Below are 20817 nucleotides of genomic sequence, written 5' to 3'. Positions count from 1 at the left end.
TACATTTACCTCATTCATGGGTCCCTGATCCCCAAATTTAAAGTTTTTAGTTACTTAAGTTACTGGGGCCTTCTGCTATTCATTTCTGCTACTAGGTGGAGACTAGTGATCCATGGGTTGACCCAAAATCCATGGAACCTGCAGGTTTACCCACAGGGCAGACAGGTTGAAATTTGGATGACCATTTTAGATTTGGTTTGGGTGTGGGTCACGCTGGGAAAGTACGCCACCTCTTCTCATAAAGTTTCCCTGTCTTGGAACCAGAGGCACATGCAGAAGTAGCATACAGAGTGGGAAGATGTGGATGTGGGTCCTACAATGGAAATTTTTTGCAGGTTAGGTTTGTTTAGGGGTTGAGTTTTTCTTAGTGGAAACCACAGAGAGTCATGTACCCCCTTCCATTAAATAAACCAGTAACAAGAACTAGTCACATTATCTATGGGTAAACTGAAAGAACCTTTTGGATCCCCTACAACTGATTCTTCTCCCACAGCACCTTGAAGGGGCATGGGAGACAGACTTGAGAAAAAGCTAGCTGACATAATGGGCTCTGAACCCATGAAATCTATGTTATATTTCAACTCTGACTGAGCACAGGGTCAGCTTTAGGAAACAGACCTGGAACTGGGCCAGTAGAGCCTATCAATCCTTATTAATAAACTTGGCTAAACAGAAAAGTGCCGTAAGTCCATTTGTTCCTGAACCCAGGTGCCAGCTGTCTTCTTTCCAAACTGGTTTTATTGGACTGCACACAACATCTTGTATTCAACATTCTCAGCATCAGGAAAACAACAGGATTTAGTAATGAAATACCAGCCAAATTGGCAACAAATCAAAATAAGGGGATAGAGAAAGAGACTGTGGGTATTGTGGTAGCGTGATAGGAAAGAACTGAAAGGTCTCAGCATTAGATGAGCTGCTTACACAAGTCATTTCCGCTCAGTGGCAGTTTTTAAGTGTTGCTGTTACTGTAATATCACAATAAATAAAGCAAATACAGTTTGTGAACCTTTTTATTGTGCATCTGTACAGCCCAATCTGTTTTGGTCATATCAGAGGTTCTTCAGAGCAGCAGAGGTACCCAATAGATTAATAATGGGGGATACCCAATCTGCAGCCTTCAACTATGACTGTTGAGCCATAACAATAGAAAGATGATATAGAGGAGAAAAGAAATAGGCATACTGGGATGCTGCTTATGTAACCTGGGTTGCACAGCTCCATAGAAAGCTATGTGGGCCCCTGGCTTTGCTGTGAACCTGGGGACACCATCCAAGGGAAAAAAAGAAACTCTGGGATGTTCAACTTTTTTTTAACAAACCAAAAAACCAAAGTAGAGTCAACTGAAAAACAACATATCTCATGTGTGCTTTTATTCATCTTCCACCCCCAATGATGTTAGGGTCCCTATTCTAAAACAAACATCCCTAACCCAGGTTATAAGAGGATCATGAACTATCTCTTGAAAGCAGGTGGGGGAGGGAGGTTCCTTGTGGTCGTTCCGCTGTTAAAGCTAATTTCCCAGTATTTGCAGATTTGTATCAGAAAGAAGCAAACAGTTTTGCTAATCTGATCGCTCTGGTTGGCTGATGCAGGGAGAATGTTATCTGCTATTGCTGCTCTTGTAGGAGTTTGAACACCGTGGAACTTATTATCAAGCAACCGCATTGATATGACTAAGCCAACAGTACTGAGTGTTCTCGCCTCTTGCATTGAGGTACACAAGACAAACAAGGGGCCCCACCTTAGGGCATTGACACACGCGAAGAGTCGGGGAGATTTAGTCGCCCGGCGACAAATTGCTTCTTCTTCGGGAGACTCATTTCCCGAAAAGCCTTTAGATTCTAGACGGCGAGATGGCACTAGGAAAGCTTCGTTTTCCGAAGTTACCAGAACTTTCCTCGTGAGCCAGCTTCGGGCGACTTTGGAAAATGAAGCGTTCAGATTGCCACCCCGCAGGCGATTTACACTCTAGCCGACGGGGAGGCAGTTTGGAGAAAAATAGTCTCTTTAAGAATTGATTTGTCGTTGGGTGACTAATCTCCCCAAGTAGCTTTGTGTGCCCCTGCCCTTAGATAAGCTGCCTCCTGCAACATCCAATGGGTTTTTGGCAGCAACTAACCCAAGAAACACTTCCATTATGGGCAATGGTATGATCCATAAACTTCACCTAAGCTGGAGATTCCTTTTGCTCCCATTGTCTCTCTCTGCAGTCCACTGCCCCGAAACACAAAAAAAGAGAATTGGATGAAAAAAAGAACCAGTTGGCCCATCCCTGCCCATTATATTCTAGCTATATTTTAAGTACAGGTATGAGACCTGTTATCCAGAATGCTCGGGACCTGGGGTTTTCCGGATAACGGATATTTCCGTAATTTTGGTCTTCATGCCTTAAGTCTACTAGAAATTCATTTAAACATTAAATAAACCCAATAGGCTGGTTTTGCCTCCAATAAGGATTAATTATATCTAAGTTGGGGTTAAGTACAAGCTACTGTTTTATTATAACAGAGAAAAAGGAAATCAATTTTAAAAATTTGGATTATTTGGATAAAATGGAGTCTATGGGAGACAGCCATTCCGTAATTCGGAGCTTTCTGGATATCGGGTTTCCGGATAAGGGATCCTATACCTGTACTTAAAATTCCCTTGTATCCCTCCCATGCACGTCCGAATTTCTGCAATGAGCTAGTTCTCATCAGAAGTGCAAGAAGCCAGTGTGTTTATCTGTATGTTTACTTTTTGCCTCTCTCCAGCTTCATATGGTGTCCCCATATATATTGACATATTGACATATTTCTTGATAGCGTAACTTTAAACAGAGTTGTGGGAATTTTTGTGAATGTTGAGTTGAGACATTTTTTGCATTCAAAGGAAGTAAGAGATCAAACAGCCTGGAAGAAATGTAAATATTCTGGTTTTGTTTTTAAAGTTCCTAATACATACCATCCATCCAGCCAGTGATTTCACCATACCAGAGAAATTATAGCAACATTTGCTCATGGACTTTGTGGCAAAACATGTTTATAAGTTTTGTTCAACAAAATATCTTTATTGCTGTGCAATGCTATTTCATTACCTATCTATGGCATGCACATGGAGCAGATTTTAGTTTTTAGTTTAATTACTGTCCATTTGATGGGTAGCCCATGGTCTTCTATCTATGAAGTTACACACTAGTGATGTGCGGGTATGTTCTAAATCTGTGGGCCGACTTCCACACACATATTTTGAGAGTTGCGGGTGGGTCAGGTTGAGTTCTGTTTGTTTGTTTACAGGTTGAGCTTCTTGAGCTTTTCTTCTGTTCTCCCATCTCGTGACCTTACTCTGACAGCTTTTGGCTCCTACAGTCTCCATTTATAGGTGCACATCTATCCCATACCCTTTAGTGATGTCAGAGATGGAGGTGCTTCATTATGTGCTTGATACACCTCATATTAGGAGCCCAAAAATCTACAATTCATTACATATGTTGGGATTACTAAATGAGCCCCTGGCTTTAAAGGAGACTTCAACCCTAACATTAAAAAAAAACCTACCCCCTACCCTACATAGACCCCCTCCCTCCTCCCCCCAGCCTAAGTGTTACACCAGGCAAATGCCCCTAACATTTTACTTACCCCTTGGTGCAGATTCAGGCATCAGAGTTCACGGGGGCCATCTTCTTCTCTTCGGAAATCTTCGGAATGAGACCAGCGTGATGGTGCATGCAAAGTTGTAGCAACTGTGCATGCGCCGAAACTCATGAAAATTGCTGAAGCGTGGTCTCATTACGAAGATCCCCAAAGCAGTTGAAGATGGCGCCCGTGAACACCTATGCCTGAATCTGCCTATGATTAAGTGTCCTAGTTGATGTCCGAGATGTCCGAGATGATTATATAAATAAAGCATTTATTTTTTATCCATGAACTTCGGTCTGATCAATACGTGAGTTACCAGTATGCCTTGCACCAACATTTCTTTGCTTCAATATACGGATTATCCGCCCCTCTGAGCTGAGGGCCTGGGGCTGGAGCACCACGTTTCTATTTTGGTGAGTTATTTCACAAAGTTGCATTTGTTTTATGCTTAACCTATGGTCATGAGCGCCGTCCGTCGCGTCTCTTCTCTCCGGCGCCCAATCCAAGATGGCGGCACCCAGCGCTGCCACGTGGGTAGCGGCGGCGCTGGCGCAGTGACGCTGCCAACCAAATTCAAAATTCTAAATAAAAGGACGCCCAGGGCGCTGGTTCAATGCCCGATGATAGGATCTGTTTCGTGCATTCCTGGGTGTCTGATAATTCTGTATCTATTGTTTCCTGGAGTTTGACCCTGCCTGAATTTGACCTTGCTACCCTTCTGCCTGCCTATTGATTTCTGCCTGGACTTTGACTTTGCTATTGTTCCTGAACCCTTGTCTGTACAGTGAACATGGACTTAACCCCCTAAGCTTCCTCCTTGGTCCGGACTACTCCCACTGGGAGCCAATAGGCCCCCTGACACCTACTAGTCTGCTACCTATGACAACTGGAAAACTGTGGCTGATTCCAATTAAAATTCACCGTGATCTCTAATAAATCCTTTTTTTCCTTCTGATTTTATGGATTAACCTCTGGTTCCCCACTCTAAATTAGTTCAAGGACAGGAGAACCCATAGCACAAAAGTATTTTATGCCTGTGATGTTTATGAGGTTGTAAACTCCTGCAGATAATATTATTATAACAATTAGCATTAGCCAATATTTTTTTTATAGTGTTTACAACTATCCTCAGCAGCATTTATAGAACAAGAATTCCAGTAATGACAAGAATTCCAGCAATGAAAAGAAGCAGAGAAGGAATGCAGGAATGAAGGACTCATTTTAGCTGAAGAACACAAGGGCAAGTATCTAAAATGGCATTGTCTGTTGGAAGCATGATGCTGAAGGTAAGGTTTGATGGGTGAGGAATAATGGTCTTGGACTGTTTTTCATGGTTTGGGCTAGAGCCTCTGGTTCTGTTAAATGCAAACCTTAAGGCTACAGCATACAATGCTGTTCTTGACAATGTTGTGCTTCCTACTTTGAAAGAAGGGTCCTGTTTCAACATAACAACCTCCCTTATGCACAAAGCCTGGTCCATACTAAATGGGTTTGCTGAGAGGATAGTGAAAGAACTTCACTGGACCGCACAGAGCCTTCACCTCAACCCAACTGAACCCGTTGGGATGAACTTTGAGCCAGCCCAGGCCTGACCCCCAAAATAAGTGCTAAGCACCTGGAGGAAGCCCATGAAGGCACAAGGACAACATACAAATGCATAACTGATAAGGTCCAGGTAAGAATTGAATTAGATCCCAGCATTCACTAACTGACACACAAGGATAATTTGCATGGGGCTGCTTTATTGCACCAATGCAGTTAATGCCAGCATCCAATAAGATCTTTGCTTTCATATTCTATTAGACTATTAGCTGATTGGTTGTACAATGGTAGTAATTCAGCCCCATGGTCTCTCGACGATGACATCATAAAATGGTTTTGAGAAGGAGGTCAGCAAATTTGCATGGCTTTTACACCTTTTATTATGAGACCATGCATAAATGAGCTGTTGGCTAAACTTGTATGTTAGGTCTAACCACACTTAAAAAAGAAAATGGATCAATATGGCTACAATGATATCAACAGAATATACAGCGCTGACCTCTGTAGAAATAGGAAGGAAATCATTTGCTCGGTCGTCTTTCAATATTGATGAATTACTGCTTTTTCTGTTGTTCTCATTTTAGCAATGGGTTTCTATTTAAAGGCTTAGAAACCACAAGAACAGGTATCTTTTTCAAAGAGCCCAGAGAAAACATCAGATCCTACCATTATCCTATTAACCCATTCTATTTTAGAACCTTCGGCACAGTTCTGCCAGTGATTTTATACAAGGTGAAGCTGATAACAAGGATTTTCTTTATAGAACAGGATTTACTTAATATTAAATTATTTAATATTAAATGAATGGTAATGTATTGTAGTCATACATAATGCAGTATTTATCAGAATAAAAACTCTAGTAAAGAATCACATTTTCCTCTAAAATAAGCACAGTTATGATTTATTTAAAGGTATAATTATACCTTAATTGTATAATTTCACAATTTTTCTAATATTTAAAGGGGGTGTTCACTTTAAAATTAACTTTTAGTATGATGTAGCGCGTGATATTTTGAAACAATTCGCAATTGGTTTTCATTTTTTATCATTTGTGTTTTTTTATTTTTTAAGCTTTTTATTCAGCAGCTACCCAGGTTACAATTTCAGCAATCTTATGTATTTATATAGCAATCAGCTATATAAATACATGTTAATAATAAAATCTTATTGCTAGGGTCCAAACTACCCTAGCAACCATGCATTGATTTGATTAAGAGACTGGAATATGAATAAGAGAAGGCCTGAATAGAATGATGGGTAATAAAAAAAAAAAAGCAATAACAGTACATTTGTAGCCTTACAAAAAATGTGTTTTTAGATGGGGTCAGTGACCCCCTTTTGAAATTTGGAAAGAGTCAGAAGAGGAAGGCAAATAATAAAAAAAATTCTAAAAAAAATAAAAAATGAAGACCAATTGAAAAGTTGCTTAGAATTAGCCATTCTATAAAATGGTAAAAGTGCACTTAAAGGTGAACCACCCCAGACATAAAGGGAATGGCCACATAGAATTCATGAAAATACCACTATGTGCCTACCAAGCTTGTGATTTGGTGTTGAGGTCTACCTGTCACTGTCAGTGAGTCAGATGGGGCGCCTTATTTCTATATTAGGTGGGACAACAGGAGGACAGTGGGAATTTTGACTACTAAACACCAATTAGCCTTAAGTCATAAGGAATGAAACAAAAGCATTTTTATATTCTAGACAGAGAGAAGTAAGATGGGGATGAGATGGCCTTTGGAACACAATAGTACTGGTCTCTGTATCATGTCACATGGACGAGTGCAGCTTTGGACACAAAGTGCAACAAAAAAAAAAAGCTCAGCATTTCTTGAATTGTATTTTTAGCCTTTAAAAAGCTAAGGGCTGTGATCCTGAGGAAGGCCCCGAGGTCACCATATTTGCAAATAATGTATCACTCATGGGACAATAAACAAATCACCTTCTTTATTGCAGTTAATTGGTCTTTGTTGATTTAGCCTAGATAGGGAAGCACAAATATCAGTCCTTAAAGATAAAGCCGCACTGGGCTGTTTGGCCTGTGTATAAGTGCAGGATGAGAAACAGACACTCCACTCCTATCTACTGCTTTATTTGTCTGCACCTGGAGCAACTGTATTGGCCCAGGTGCGACACATAAAGCGGATTCCGATGCTGAAACACATCTGTTGCTTGTATCTACACCTGGGCACACCATGGTTCTGGGTGCAGACATACGACTAAAATGGTGCCCAAGGATTAGCTGATTTTGAGCCTGCGCTTATAAACAAGCCAAGAATCAGCCTAATGTGGCATTAGGGCAGAAACACACGGTCAGATTCGGGGAGATTACTCTTAGGAATTAGTTTTCCGAAGTCTCCTCAACTTCTGGCGACTTCGGAAAACGAAGTGATCCTAGCCGGCGGGAAGATAGGGAGGCAGTTCAGGGAGATTAGTCGCCCCAAAGAGGAGGAGATTTGTCACAGGGTGACTTATCTACCTGAATCTCTGTATCTCTGCCCTTAGTCTTACAGGCAGTTTTAGCACTGGGTACAAACGGCATTTTCCCTGGGCCCCTAGCATCATAGGGTACCCCCCCCAAGAAGGGAAATATTGACAAAAGCACAAAGAACACATACCGTATATACTTGAGTATAAGCCGTCCCGAGTATAAGCCGAGGTACCTAATGTTACCTCCAAAAACTGGGAAAGCTTATTGACTCGAGTATAAGCCGAGGGTGAGAAATGCAGCAGCTTCTGGTAAGTTTCAATCAAAAAATTGAGGGTTTCTGCTCCCATTGGAGGTGCCTGTGACTCATTTTTGGATGCCGCGACCATTCTTGGACGCCGGCGAATATTCTTGGAGACTATTCTTGGATGCGGCGTCCATTCTTGGACGCCGGCGAATATTCTTGGAAACTATTCTTGGACGCGACGACTATTCTTGGACGCCGGCGACCATTTTTGCACTTCACCCGAGTATAAGCCGAGGTAGAGTTTTTCGGCATATTTTGGGGGCTGAAAAACTTGGCTTATACTCGAGTATATAAAAGTGATGTTTGATCCCAATGTTATTAATAGGCAAAAAAGATAAATATATATGAAGGCCGGTAATTTTTTCCAGGAAAGGTGGCAACCCTATCGGTAGGAAACCAGAAAAAAAAACCAGTGGGCCCCAGCCCTTGTGGGACCCGTCGGCCCAGACCCACTCCCCCTGCCTGCCAGAAAATCTGCACTCCCTAACCTCTCCACACCCCAACTGGTAGAAGAAAAGCAGGTACTCGCTGCTCAGTTGTGGGGGGAGGTAGATGGAGGAGGGTTGAGGCTTGCATAGTAGGGGGCTCTGGAGTTTGAGAAGATTGGGGTTGAGTGCCTGGGACGGGTGTGTGCGTGGGCCCCTGATGTGGCAGCCCGAGTCCGACACTGATCCACTCCTCCACTGCTGCTCGATGTGCCTGCACCTGAATACTTTGCTGTGGCTCGTGCCAGACTGATGTACAGACGAATGCAGCAGATTTCAGTGAAACGGGAGATTTTGCATTTTGCACCGGAATCTGCCACAGTGCCCTGTCTGCCTGCACCCAAGTCAAAGCAATGTATTTGGGTGCAGGCACATTGAACAGCAGTGGAGGAGTGGATTCTTAGCTTCCATAATGTCTGGCACTAGCCTTACCTTTTCATTTTGTGTCTGCAATGCAGGTGTGCGCCACAAAATAGAGGCAACTCAGAAGTCTGCAAACTATGATCTCAATGTTGCAATTTTTCTTTATCTAAAAACCATGTAGTAAGGCTCAGCATGCACAACACAAATATCTTATCCTGCGCTGATCAGCTAATAAGGTTAACGCTGCAGTCTGTAGGTGGCTTCTGACTCAGCATTTTCTCTAGGTGCATATGTGAGTCAGTGGAAAAAAATTCTTACCAAGGTGTGACTTCATAAAGCTTGCCATACCTTTCCTTTTGTAATGAAAGAAAGAAAACATTCTTGAACCGATATCTTGTAACAAATGTTCTTATTGAATGTAACTGGCAGAATGGCTCCATCATCTATCCAGAGAACCATCTTTAGATGTGGTTTATACAATGTAGGACCCCCAACCTATGGCCCTCTAGCTGTGGTCTAACGGAAACTATTAGGACCATTTGACCAAAAATGCTTGACGTTCTACTTTAACTTGAACACATATGATACTGCTACCATGTCGTCTTCATGTCTCCATTTTCCTCTACTTTGTCCATCTTGCTCTTCTGTTTCTTCTATTGCTCTAACTACCTACAACTGCCTTTCTCCAAAACGCTAATACGCATGAGGCAGAGTGTAGTTACCCCTATTTACACCTCTCCAATGACAGCTCGTTGTGGACCTCCAGCATAAGTTGGGCTATTAATGATCACTATTATTTTTCTACTATACAAAAGTTCTTTTCACAAAACGTCGGCTGCAGATCTGCATTTGCTCCAGAGTCCCACAATGTGTCCGACTTCCCTGACTCAGATCACATAACAAGTCCCGGGTGGAATTGCATTTGTGAATTCTTTTGTCTTTTCATCAATATGTTTCTCTGCCAGTGCATCAATTTTGTGCAACACAGCACTTCTTAAATCTGCTCATCCAACATCAAACCCATATCAAAAAGTAAGCTGCAATTAAAGGGAAAATATTCTATGCTGATTAAGCAGGATTTATTGAGCAAGATGTTATCCAAAAGCAGAGCTGTCCAACCAGAGGTCCAAGGCCTGCATGTTGCCCTCCATGATATTTTACAGCTCCCAGCATGCCCATGACCTCCAGAGGACATCTTTTTATCATCTACATCTTTTTACGATATTGAGCCACCAGGTATATGTAGCACTTTACAATAATTTATAACAGACTTCTTCCAACATTATATATTTGCTTTATAACAGTTCCTCAAAACTATCCCCCAAACAGGAAAATTGGTCCATGTTAAATATTGTACATCACTGTCCTAATGGATTATTGCTCTTCTTTGGAACCTGGAACCAGGGGCCATAACTACAGTATAGAGGAAACAGGCTAGTGATGTGCGGGCTGGCCCGATACCAGGACCCGCGGGTCAGTCGGGTTGAGGCCGACCTCGCACCCCCCTATGCGGGCGGCGGTCGAGCTCTTCCTCCTGCTCTCCCCGCCCACCACCTTCAACTGCCGGCTTCTGATTTCCGGCTTCCATCTTTATAGCCAGCGTGGGTCTATAAAGGGAAACCAGAAGTCGGGCAGCCGCAGGTGGAGGGAGGGTAGGTGCAGATCGAAAAAACCCGACCCTCACATCACTAAAACAGACCCTGTGGTTTCAGGGGGGCCCAGTGAGGCCATAATTAATGAGCAATTTTAATATATCTTGGTAGAAAACCAAGTCAGGAATTCCAAAATAAGCACCTGCTTTGAGCAGCATCCAAAGGGTTGGGGTTGCCACCTTTTATGGAAAAAAATACCTATATATGTATCTTTTTACCCTAATAATAACATTGGGATCAACCATCATTTTTACCTGCCAGGCCAATAAAATACCAGCCAGATGGCAACCCTAGTTAGGAGTCACTGGTTGGCGACCACTGACCAGATATCAGTAAAGGGGATGGTGGGTCATACCATCTGGAGACAATTTAATTGGCAAACTAATCTAGATAACATAAAGGAAACCCATACAGGAATAGAGTTTGTATGTTCTCCATGTGAGCTTCCTCCTACACTCCAAAAACATACAGGAAGGTTAAGAGGAAACTAATAAAACTGTATGTGTGTATATGTGATAGGGACATTAGATTGGCCTTAGATTGTAAGCTCCACTGGCACAGGTACTGATGTATAATCAATGAACATGCACAACATGTCAGTGTAGTATATAAATAATAGATAATGCCTACTGGAGGTGGACTTGCCCTTCCAGAGGACAAGTTCATTAATAAATGAGAGGTATTTAAATTGCAACTGGCCATTTATATATAAAATAAGTATGTATATATATATATATATACATTTTGTCATGTCAATAGGTGTAGAGCACGTAATCCAGGTCAGGGTTATTTTCTCTCAGTCAAGATATATGTGCACACAGCCACTCCTTCCCCAATTGCCGTTCACACGGAAATGATGCACTTCTTCACACATCTAGGTTAATCTCTCTAACTTCATTCCAAAGAATAAAGTCTATGGCAGGGGAGACGCAGATAAGGTGAGGCTGTTGCAGCAAGGGGTGTGTGGCTGTGGGTGTGGCTGTGGGAGGGAGGTGTGGCCTGGTGGCTGTATAGGTGAGAATTGCTGAGCTATTGTAAACAGACTGTCCAGGATCCAGGTGAAGTGAGGACCTACTGACCCAGAACTAATCCTTTGTTCTACACAGAAGGTAGGATTTCCCAATGGGGGGAGAGAGGAAAGGGGATGATACAACGTATCCTTGTTGCACATGATGGTGATAATGAATCAGAACATTTAATATTATATATGATATTGCAATGAATTGTTATTGTCCTATTCCACAGCACTTTACTGAGATTATAAATATCATTCCCATTAGCTCCTGGGCATCACAGGTCACACTCACTAAGGTCAGTTTTTATCAGGAGCCACTGAACCTGCCTGAATGTGTTTATACAGTAAGTGTGGGAGGAAACTAGAGTACACGGAAGAAACCTATGCAGGCACGAGAAGAACACAGAAATTTTTATCTTTAGCAAAGTGTGGCCCTTTGGCTGTTGTTAAACTACTCCCATCCCATGGCTGGGAGATCAAGGGCCAAATGTATTCATTTGTAACTATTACGTTATACTATACGCAACTCTTTCTAGGGAAACAGACAATGTTGTCCCCAGGGCCAGTAATACTGCCAGATATGAAGGAACCTGCTGTGAGTTTATCCGGGGGAAATGCTTGATTGGGCCGGCATGTGGGTAGCACCATACCGCATTCATCTCTTAAGACGTAACAATTACGATCTTTCTTGGAAAAGATCTTTCCAAGAAAGGTCGTTTATTTCAATACACACGTGTAAAGCTGAATCTTCAGATATACAGACAGAAACAATAGAATTCTACCTCTATCTGACAATTCAGCACTAGCAATGGGCGATGTTCGGATGCCTTCAAAGGAACCCGATCAAAATTTTCTGTCCACCCTGATCGATGAGCCGACCGATATCCAAGTCTTCTGCCGATATCGGATGGCTCATTTCTCACCATACATGCACCGAATATCGTACGAAAATTAGTTTCTTATGATATCTGTGCGTTTTTGGCCACCTTTACTCCTAGTTCACTAGCAATTGCCATGCATACTGTCTGATCCAGCCCAGCTACAGGTTGTATATATTATACTTGGAGGGTGGGATTCTTAAAAGTGTCTTTAGTCTAAAAGCAAAGTGGTGCCGTATTTAGTAGTTCTAGGGTCCTAGGTTTAATTCCAGCCAGGGCGTTGAATATTCTCCCTGTGCCTATGTTGGTTTCTTCCAGGTACTCAGATTTCTCCCACACCCCACATATAGACAGGTTAACTGTCTCCTGTTAAAAACTGCCCCTAGTGTGTGAATGTGATAGGGACCTTAGATTGTAAGCTCTGCTTGAGCAGGGGCTGGTGTAAAGTGCTGCAGAATATATTGGTGCTGTATAAATAAAGGCTGGTGATAGATAGATAAATAGATAGATAGATAGATAGATAGATAGATAGATAGATAGATAGATAGATGTACAGTATATGCAAATTAGGCCAGACAAAGGCCCATTAGTCAGTGGTAATTAGATACCATAAGTATCAGTGACATACTGGATTTAGATTCATATATTATTGCAGCACTTCCCCAATAATCAGACATGTCATTTAGATCAGATTTAGATTATGGTCACAATATAATTGCACCATAAAGGGAATCCTGGAGTAGACAGACAGAGTATGATGAGCACATTAGAAACTGGCGCTTGAAATGCAATGATGCAACGCTGAACAGCCACACCATAGTTATGATCTATTACACAGATAGACTCAAGCCTCACTCCTCTATGAACAGGTTACTAAATGCTATAATTAAGACTTATGACCGTTGCTAGGATCCAATTTACCCTAGCGACCAGGTTTTGGTGTGCCCTAGGAAAGAGCATGAACAGAAAGTAATAAAAAGTAAAAATAATATTGAGCAATAGATTTTCGGCTGCCAGGGTCAGTATAATTTAAACTCCGGAAAGAGACAGAAGAAGAAGGCAAATTATTTAATAGCTATAAAAATGTATGGTCCTCTTTAAAAACACATTGGTTACATCACTGTGCCCTTAATAGGATTAACATGTTCCCTGCCAAAAATATAACATCACTGTCTCTGGCACAGAGCGGCAGCAATGTACAATGCACATTTCTGGATATCACTGAATGAAAGGAATCCCGGCTGCTGGTTGAGAGTTTTAATTAACAGAGTTATTGAGAAAGGAGAACTGCAAGGTTTCCAGATAATAGATCCACGCCTAGCACTGGAATATACTGAGCTGATTGCGTGACTACAGTTTGGCCATTCAATTTACAGGGGTGAATGGGGGTATGTTGAGCAGCAATAAACAGGTTATATTTACTCTTCTCCAATATCAGAGGAACGGGATTGTGCAGATCATATTCTCTCTACTCTGATGGGACAAATATAAGGATGTTTTGTGATGACATTGTGTGTGCACTCGTGTATACTATCAAATTCTGCTATAGCACAGGCCTTTCATTTGTACAAAAAACACTGTACTGTCTTTAACTTAAAATAGATAGATGCTATTTCAAGCCCGCTGCAAGGTTAATGTTAATAATTCTAATCTCCTTGAGCCGTATTCATTCTCAGTGGCTCATGATCTAACATTCTGTATTATCTTTACCCTTGCTTTCTGCATAGTTTATTAACCCCAGGGTCACCTACACTTTGGTCATCCTTGATTTCTGCAGGTTTTCATGATTATTTCTTACCACTGATGGTCCAATTGATCAAATCCCCAGTCCCAAATGCTAGAGCACAATGGTGTGCAAATCAAGCCCCTTTATGTCAGTTACACGGCACTTGTATCTCTGAATATGACTGTTTCTTTGTTAGCACAATGCAGCCCTGAAATTAACACCAGCCATAGACAATCGTAGTGCACAGGTGTTAGACACCTATAATAGGCCTTAATACAGGGCTGCATTGCACCCAAAAAACAATAACCCTCAGCAATCCCCAGACAGCACCCAGCTCTGCAGATGTAGTTCAACAACAGCATTGGGGGGAGTGCTTAATTAAAGCATTTGGGGTTCCTCTATCTGATGTCATGCAAATACCTAGACAAGCAGGTTCCGTTTGCACTTAGATTTGCAATCATAGAGAATTTTTAGCAAATCACCCATACGTCGATGCTCTTGCAGCAGTGCTGAGCCAGCAGCTAAAATGCTGCCTTTTTATTCTATTATTGATTGTTCAACAGATAAACACAAGAAATCTGCGCTGAAACTGACGTGCAAGCTTTTTATTCCCCTCTGTAGGGCGACGTCGTAAGCAAATTCTAGAAACCTGCAAAGCAATGAGAAACACTCCTCTAAACCCTTAATTGTCTTTTTTTGCTGTCTAATTAACCACATGCAATGGAGCAGAACATTATAAGGTCAAGCAGAAATGCCCCATATCTCTTAAATATTATTATAGGAACCTTCTGAAACTAAAGGCCAAGCGAAAGTATCTAGAACAGGACAATGGTCCCCCACACTCAATCTAGATTTATATTTATATAACACCATTATATTTTTGCATATAAATATCAAAAATATAATTGCTGATCAGTACTAGATGGATTTCTTGGTGACATTTGGGTCTCAATTTGAAGTGCCAGTCTATTGGCTGGAGTGAAAACCAAGAGAGATCGAGTCCAGAATTGCGCCCTATTCACTTTAGTAGCAGTTTTCTGGACACATGCAGGTAAAGCCAGTTGCCTTTGCAGTAAGTGGGAAGAAATTCTGGGATGGTGACGCCACACTCCAAAATGATTCTGCGAAGAACACCCATGTGCATGAGCTCCTACTGGGTTTGTTGGCCCTTTAGTTATGAAAGTATATCATGGGCATTTTGTGTTTTCTTAGAGCTATATGAGAAAGTTGGGCCTGGTAAAATCCACTCCATTGTCAATTGACAAAGGGGCATGCCCCGAAACGTTGCACTGCATTAATAAGATTGCAAGGGCTTGGCCTGCTGAACTAAACTCCTATGTGCCGGTGATCCTTCCACGTACCTTGGCTGGGCGGTTGCCGATTCCCCTACCACTGAGCACCAGGAAACTCTGCTTTGGTTTGTGAGGTGTGTGGTTTCTCCAATTAGGCTTGGACCTAGCATTCCAAGTAACAATAGGCCCAAACAGCCCCCACCAACCCACTTAAAAGTCTAAGTTCTATGGCATCTTACAGCAGCCCATCTGGCATTTGCCAGAAACCATAGATTGCCAGTCCGGGCCTGCAACAAACCCTCCACCACTGCCCTCTGCTCATGTCCCTGGCCTTTACTCTATTCTTCCATTATTAAGCCTCTTTGTTCTCATAAAGATATAGGGAATGGCCATGAAATAGGCCAAATTGTTAGAAGCAAGAGGCCCACTGACACCTGGGCCCACCAGGAGTTTTCTTGGTATCCCAGTGGGCCAGTCCGACAGTGGGTGAACTATATAAGGAGTGGACCCTCTGCCCCCAGCCCCCCACGTCCGTGTTAGGGTCTGTTTCCTCTATAATTATCCCAGTGCCCCTGCTAGCATGTTCCATTGCCTCCCATTCCCTGTATGTGCCTTCAGTGGCATATCTGTCACTGCACAAACATACAGTAGAGGCAAAGTAGCGTTTTGGGTTTTCACTGCTGTATTTACCTGATCTGCTGCCTTGTGCCCCTTACATGGGCATATACCTGTGTGCCACTAGATTTGTATCTGTCCAGTCAACTCATAAACTACAGCAATTACATGGCAACAAATGCCAAACTTTATATGAGATAGGTTTGTATTCTGTAGTAATGTAGAGGGCTGACCCTTGCATATCTCCCAGGCTAAGTACTAAAATCATTATATTCCACGCAGCTTCTCTGTTACCTGCTGTATAAACATGGACCCTATTGCCCTGATTCAGCTTGCCCCCATGGCTACACAGCAGCTTATTTATATAAACCACATTCAAGGCCCAGTTTGTACCAGTGAAAGCTAACACTACATTATATTTAAATGCATAGAAAACGCTCTTGTTTTTTGTTTCTTTTTATCGGTCCCTTTAAGAGCAAGGGCATTGCTGGAACCGCATGTGACAACCATTATCCTTGGTCAGTCAATAATAATTCAGGAATGCCACAAGGAAAATAGCAGAACCATTAAAAAGTAACAAATAAAAGAAAGTCAATTGTCAGTAAACCACTAGGCAGTTTAGGGGGGTTTTAGGGAAACAAACAATGCCCTATATTCACTGTTCTGCTTTCCCGGCGCTGTATTTAGACAGGGTCAGTGATAGAGAAAAGCTGCCCCTTAGCAGTGCAGATAGTCAGGGGCCATAATCTGAAAATAAAAACTTTTTTTCCTCCTGAATTGGACAAAGGCTTAGCAATTAGCAGAATTTTATTGCAAAGTGGAAATTTAGCAGTTAAACTCTAAACTCATTAGTGAAAGACCCAGATATAACATAGCATGTACAACTGCCAGATAAATGCCCTGATTTCTAGATAATGTCTTGTCGCCCCTGACACACCCCGTGCACAGCTCAGTCTGTAAACAGCCCACGCCCTGATACATATTAAAAAACTTGCACAAAAAGTGCAAAGTGAATTTTATGTAACCCTTTCAGTGCCATGGAGGGATCTTCCATAAAATTCCATCCAGAAATGTGGCACCTATGGCACGGGCACTATTAATATCGCTTATTAATAAAGGGCCCACACTATATATTTTATTCAGGTGGAAGCTGTAGCTTCTGTTAAAGGCAGAGCTGGACTGGGGGTCCCAGTACCTCATTGAGAACTTTGCCTCAGACAGCAGAGAGTAGCCAGTTACAAGGGGCGGCAAAAAGCCGCCTCTTATAACTTTAAGAGCCAAATTTCCGGGTTTTGACTTGAAAATTCGGCTCCGCTACTGCAAACAGCGCAATTGCGTTCAATGCACTAGCGATGCTGCCCCCTTCTGACCCGATCTGATGCTGATTTTTAAGCGCAGATCAGGAGAGGGGGGCGGCATCTGGCCTGCAGCCTCAGGCGGCAGCAGCCCCAGCATCGCCACTGAGTTGAACTTTCTATTCCTCAATCCATTTACTTTTAGGGTTTCAGAGATTTAGCTGCTGATTTTGCCTTTTCTCCTGATCTTTCCTCCTCAAACCCACTTATTCCTGGGGATCCCTCATCCCCTTTTAGGAAGACACTTTGCCCTTCACTTGAAACCTCCAACTTTCCCTTCCTTTTCTTCCCAGAATTCTCTTCCAACCTCTTTCAGTGACCTGAGACCTGTTGTTTTACAGAGGAGTCTAGAGTACCCCCAACTGCCCATCTCCCCATCTCCCTTTCCTTCCTCCTCAAAACCTCCTCCTCTTCCTCCTGTTCCATCATCTCCCGCAAACCTTTCCTGTTCAATAAAGGAAATCTATGACAAGGTTCTAGTAGGGGAGCAGGTCTGGGTTGGCGGGGCTAGGGTTGCCACCTTTTCTGGAAAAAAATGCCAGCCTTCCTATATATTTTTCTTTTATCCCTATTAATACCATTGGGATCAACCATCATTTTTACCGGCCAGGCCTGTAAAATACCGGCCCACCCTTGAAGGGGCCCATCAGTTTTTTTTCCAATAACAGGGGTTATAAGTGTTTAGTAATAAGTTAGTATAAAAGTATATAAGTTTAGTAATACAAATATAATGCAGTTTTTTTACTGCACTTGTAAAACTGCTGTGTTTGCTTCAGAAACACTACTATAGTTTATATAAATAAGCTGCTGTGTAGCAATGGGGGCAGCCATCCAAAGGAGAAAAGGCTCAGGTTACACAGCAGATAAGCTCTGTAGAACATAATGGTGTTATCTGTTATCCACTATTTAACCTGTGCCATGTAGCCTTTTTTTCAATTTCCGCCATTGCTACACAGCAGCTTGTTTATATAAACTATAGTAGTATTTCTGAAGCAAACACATCAGTTTTACCAGTGCAGGGCAACACTACATGATATTTTCATTACTTTAAAACACTTTCATTTTTTGGTGTAACTCTTTTAATTAGGAAGGCGAATCTCATTAAATACCTTCTCCTCCCTAAACTTCTCTGGACAACCAAGAAAAGAGAATCACGTTGTAAATGAAATCGCTTTTCAAATGAACTGTTGTGCCCTATTTAGTCCAGCAAATGACCCAAATGCCCCAGCAACAGCAATAACAACTACTGCACAATGTACAATGGGTTCCCACGAATAACACAGCCTGACCCACAATAAATAATGCAGAGCGTGCCGTTGTATAAACAAAAAGGCTGCATTGTTACCTGAGCCAATAAATAACTGCGCTGAAGGAAGACTAGAAAATTAAAATAAGATCTTTCCAGGACGGAATATGATATTGCACCACTGTTGCAGCCAAGGTTACAAAGATTAAGCGCATAAAATTCCTGTATTGATATCAGATTGCTTGGTGACATCAAGGGCCCCGGTGCTCACTCCTTGGCACTGCTTTACTTTAGAAAACTCATCTGGGCCAAGTGTTAAATACTAACGAGAAGCTTCTTTCTGTTTCACTTGCAGGAGATTTATCGGACAGTTTCTATTTCCATATTTATTCTATCCCTTTCTGCACCATGGAGTCTATTTTTTTCTCTGTTGAGGTAAGAAAATATAATATATATAATATAATATAATATATATATACACAGACTCTTCGGTATACAGTCCTGTATATGTAGAATAGATTTTAATTTAGGTTAAATGTGAGTGATATAAATATGCTGCATGATGATTTGGTGAGTCTGCCAGCTACGCCGTTATTATTCCCAGTTGCCCAGCAGTTGGCAGCTTTAAAACAGATCTGAGGACAGACAGACATGAATTATTATCACAGATTGACCGGCTTGTGGCACCCAATGCTGAATATACAGGAGTCAGCACAGAGGTGGCTGCTGAATTAACCCTTTAAGGGCAGAGACACATGCTGCGATTTGGGGAGATTATCCTAGCAACCATGCGTTGATTTGAATAAGAGACTGCACTATGAACAGGAGAGGACCTGGCTAAAAAGATGAGTCATAAAAAGTAGCATTAACAATACATTTGCATACCTCCCAACATTTTGGAAATAATAAGAGGGACAAAAATGTTGGCGTGCGTAGCATGGAGAAATTGTATTGACCACGCCCATTTTTTGTTGCCACGCCCCCTAATTACCATGTTAATTTTACAAAATTTGGCAGGTTATGAAAGTTTGAACATATTTATGTGTTTTTTCCACTTATTACAGTTTTGCTAACAGAGAATGTGAGTCTAACATTTCCCAAGGGACCTATTATCTTATATTGTTACAATTACATATTTGCTTATCTTGAAAATTGTTACAAAGTATCTTATCTGCTGCTGTGGCTGTTCTGGGCTCTCTGCCAAAAGCCAATTAAGTTAGCAACTTTGTTTCTTTTCCTGGATGTTCGGTGCAGAGAAAAATGGGACTTTCCAGTACAAATGAGGGACTGCAGGTTGAGCTGTCAAAAGAGGGACTGTCCCTCTAAAAATGGGACAGTTGGGAGGTATGCCTTTGTAGATTTAGAGACCGTTTGGGGTCAGTGACCCCCATTTAAAAGTTGGGAAGAAGACAACTGAAAAACTATAAATAAAAAAAAATGATGACCAACTAAAAAGTTGCTTAGATTTAGCCATTCTATTACAAACTAAAAGTTTACTTTTATGGTGAACCACCCCTTTAGGGGTGACTAATCTACCTGAACTGCCTCCCCTGCCTTCCTGTTGACTAGAATGCAAATCACCAACGGGATGGCACTTGGAGCACTTCATTTTCCGAAGTTGGCGAGTAAACTTCGGGCTACTTGGGGAAATTAATTATCACTCACTTTAGTCTTGGTTTTTATCCTATTGTGTTTTCAGCTGAACGTTATCACCATAGGCAGTAGTTGTGGTTTGTTTCGGGCATTTCAAACACATGGGGAGATTTAGCCTAAAATCTCTATCTGTTGGCTGATATTAGAATTACGTAGCTTTAATAATATACACACAAGTGTTGGAGAGTTTGCCTTAAAGTTCTTCTATGGCTAGGTAAACTTTAAAAGCATTTAAAGGAGAACTAAAGCTTAACTAAAGAAGTAGCTAGAAATGATGTACATTATGTTTTGTGCTTCTGTACCAGCCCAAGGCAACCACAGCCCTGTAGCAGTAAAGATCTGTGTCTCCAAAGATGCCCCAGTAGCTCCCCATCTTCTTTTCTGCTGATTCACTGCACATGCTCTGTGCTGCTGTCACTTATTGAGCTTAGGGACCCACTCACAATATACAGTACACATAGAATAGAAATGTCACAATATAAAGCTGATTAGTAATTAATACAGATAATTACTACATGGCAGCACAGAAACCAGTGCAATTAGCATCAGAATTTAATAATCAACAAACCTGTAGCATCAGCTTATATTACAGGGGAAGCTCATTTTCTGCTGGATAATTAGTGACGAGCCCTAAGCTTAG

General features: G+C 41.8%; 1 protein-coding gene across 1 annotated transcript in view; it reads left to right on the top strand.

The window, feature by feature from the left end:
- The first annotated feature begins 11395 nt into the window (after positions 1-11395).
- rhobtb1.L (Rho related BTB domain containing 1 L homeolog) overlaps positions 11396-20817 on the top strand; it is a 56334-nt gene continuing 46912 nt past the window's right edge. Inside the window, exons 1-2 of the mRNA XM_041570243.1 lie at positions 11396-11506; positions 18880-18959. The gene's annotated coding sequence lies outside the window, so the exon portion shown is untranslated. The remainder of the gene's footprint in view (positions 11507-18879; positions 18960-20817) is intronic.

Source organism: Xenopus laevis, chromosome 7L (assembly GCF_017654675.1).
Source record: "Xenopus laevis strain J_2021 chromosome 7L, Xenopus_laevis_v10.1, whole genome shotgun sequence".
Lineage (NCBI taxonomy): Eukaryota > Metazoa > Chordata > Amphibia > Anura > Pipidae > Xenopus > Xenopus laevis.
This window is presented reverse-complemented; position numbering and strand designations above follow the sequence as displayed.